Source organism: Eptatretus burgeri, chromosome 7, assembly GCF_056783735.1.
Source record: "Eptatretus burgeri isolate ZD-2024b chromosome 7, Ebu_testis_v1, whole genome shotgun sequence".
Classification (NCBI taxonomy): Eukaryota; Metazoa; Chordata; class Myxini; order Myxiniformes; family Myxinidae; genus Eptatretus; species Eptatretus burgeri.
This window is the reverse complement of record NC_140967.1, coordinates 30,011,242-30,014,345: the sequence shown is the minus strand read 5'-3', so window position 1 is coordinate 30,014,345 and position 3,104 is coordinate 30,011,242. Positions and strand designations below refer to the sequence as shown.

The following is a 3,104-nucleotide window of genomic DNA, read 5'->3' as shown; positions in this document are numbered from 1 at the left end:
TTTGAATCAGCTTGTCATTCTTCTGAGGTTGGCAAAATGAGTACCAGCTTACTGGGAACAGGAGGCAATGCATCAGCAGCACAGCTGCGCTCCCAGCAATGATGCAACCTGCATCCTTGAAGTAGTGGGAGGAGAAATGTGATCTATTTACAGTTAGAGTATATGTTATGGCAACTTAATAGTTTCGTTTGTCGTTCGTATTTTGAGTTTATTTCGTCATTGTCTTTGGACCCATTCCTCATTTTGGGTTGTGTGAATTGTTGTTAACCAATTCTGCGATATAGTTGGCAGTATGGAATAGAGAAGAATAACACAATAACAACTTTGGAAAGGGATTACTCTTGTTGTTCCAAAACAGATAAAACCAGGTTTGTATTGATCTAATGTTGATGGCTAGTGCTGATGAGATTTTGGTCAAAATCGGTCAAAGGTCAAGGTCACAGTGAGGTCAAACATCCAAAAAATGATAACTCGAGAACGGAAGAAGCTACCAATGTCAAATTACACCACGTGATTCAGGAGGGTGGTGCCTCACGCTGATTAGATTTTGGTTAAAATCGGTCAAAGGTCAAGGTCACAGTGAGGTCAAACATCCAAAACATTCGATTTTTGATGGTTTGGTACAGAATCATCGTAAAACTTCTGGTTTGCTTCGCTACCTTCTCTCGAGACAGCTTTTATTAGACAAGGTCAGATGTCAAGTTGACGATTTCGTAACTACCAGTCTATGACTGCTTGTTACTTTCGAAATCTAAAGATTTCGTAAGTATATTGATGCCTTCTGTTTCTGTTTGTTTGTTAGTTAGTTTGTTTGTTTGTTTGTAGGCATGATAACTCGAGAACGGAAGAAGCTACCAATATCAAATTACACCACTTGATTCGGGAGGCTGATGGCTAGTGCTGATTAGATTTTGGTCAAAATCGGTCAAAGGTCAAGGTCACAGTGAGGTCAAACATCCGAAAAATGATAACTCGAGAACGGAAGAAGCTTCCAATGTCAAATTTCACCCTGTGATTCAGGAGGGTGGTGGCGAGCGCTGATTAGATTTTGGTAAAAATCCGTCAAAGGTCAAGGTCACAGTGAGGTCAAACATCCAAAACATGTGATTTCTGATGGTTTGGTACAGAATCATCGTAGAAACTTCTGGTTTGTGTCTCTACCTTCTCAAGAGACAGCTTTTATTAGACAAGGTCAGAGGTCAAGTTGATGATTTCGTAAGTACCAGTCTATGACTGCTTGTTTGTTTGTATGTTTGTTTGTTACTTACGAAATCTAAACATTTCGCAAGTGTTGTTGTTCGTCTTTCGGCTGCTCCCGTTAGGGGTTGCCACAGCGGATCATCCGTGATGATCCGCATGCTGATTTGGCATAGGTTTTACGCCGGATGCCCTTCCTGACGCAACCCTGGTCGCGTCTTACGACACAGGGATAAGGATTGGGTTTCGCCATGATTCCGGGCTGCCCTACACCCTCTCATAACGTGGCCCAGTGCAGAGCTCCCATCCTCAAGCGATCCTCCAACCCAAGCCTCCGAGTAGCCGGATTACAGGCGCACGCCACTGCGCCCGGTTAAACATTTCGCAAGTATATTGATGATTTCCGTTTCTGTTTGTTTGTTTGTTGTATGTTTGTTTGTAGGCACGATAACTCGAGAACGGAAGAAGCTACCAATGTCAAGTCGCACCAAGTGATTCAGGAGGGTGACGGCTCGTGCTGCTTAGATTTTGGTCAAAATCGGTCCAAGGTCAAGGTCACAGTGAGGTCAAACATCCAAAGAATGATAACTCGAGAAAGGAAGAAGCTACCGATGTCAAATTACAGCACGTGATTCAGGAGGGTGGTGGCTCATGCTGATTAGATTTTGATCAAAATAGGTCAAAGGTCAAGGTCACAGTGAGGTCAAACATCCAAAACATTCGATTTTTGATGGTTTGGTACAGAATCATCGTAGAAACTTTTGGTTTGCGTTGCTTCCTTCTCGAGAGACAGCTTTTATTAGACAAGGTCAGAGGTCAAGTTGACGATTTCGTAAGTACCAGTCAATGACTGCTTGTTACTTACGAAATCAAAAGATTTCGTAAGTATATTGATGCCTTCCGTTTCTGTTTGTTTGTAGGCACGATAACTCGAGAACGGAAGAAGCTACCAATGTCAAATTACGCCACTTGATTCAGGAGGTCGATGCCAAGTGCTGATTAGATTTTGGTCAAAATCGGTCAAAGGTCAAGGTCACAGTGAGGTCAAACATCCAAAAAATGATAACTCGAGAACGGAAGAAGCTACCAATGTCAAATTGCACCACGTGATTCAGGAGGGTGTTGGCGAGCGCTGATTAGATTTTGGTCAAAATCGGTCAAAGGTCAAGGTCACAGTGAGGTCAAAAATTCAATTTTTGATGGTTTGGTACAGAATCATGGTAGAAACTTCAGGTTTGCGTCGCTACCTTCTCCAGAGACAGCTTTTATTAGACAAGGTCAGAGGTCAAGTTGACGATTTCATAAGTACCAGTCTATGACTGCTTGTTACTTACGAAATCTAAAGATTTCGTAAGTATATTGATGCCTTCCATTTGTGTTTGTTTGTTTGTTTGTAGGCACGATAACTCGAGAACGGAAGAAGCTACCAATGTCAAATTACACCACGTGATTCAGGAGGGTGATCGCTAGTGCTGATTAGATTTTGGTAAAAATCGGTCAAAGCTCAAGGTCACAGTGAGGTCAAACATAATTCCGTAAATTCATGTGGAGAAATGGAGTATTTTGCTTCGCTCGACGTTACGAGTTCGTTTTAACTTCGATTTTAATTTTGTCTTCGGTTTTTGCGATTGCTTAGGACGCTTAAAACTCGGTTGTCGAAATTCTGGAACAGCGATGAATAACTGATATATATAATAAATAATAAGTCTTTCATCAGATTCTTCTGAAAACTAATACACCTATTATCTGGCATATCCTGCTGGGACTGAATCACTTTTTTAAAAATAAAAACAAAAAAATGGAATTTTTATAAGAAATCTAGTTTTTGTCTGGGACTCATTATCTGCAAACCACAGTGTAAAATCGTAGACCACAATGAATTCAGAATTCAAGCTCCCCTTGGGCTT

The 3,104-nt window shown here is 41.3% G+C and overlaps 1 pseudogene; it reads right to left on the bottom strand.

Moving 5' to 3' along the window:
• Nucleotides 1-1,430: 1,430 nt before the first annotated feature.
• LOC147022921 (signal recognition particle RNA) lies at nt 1,431-1,571 on the bottom strand (annotated as a pseudogene).
• Nucleotides 1,572-3,104: the final 1,533 nt, after the last annotated feature.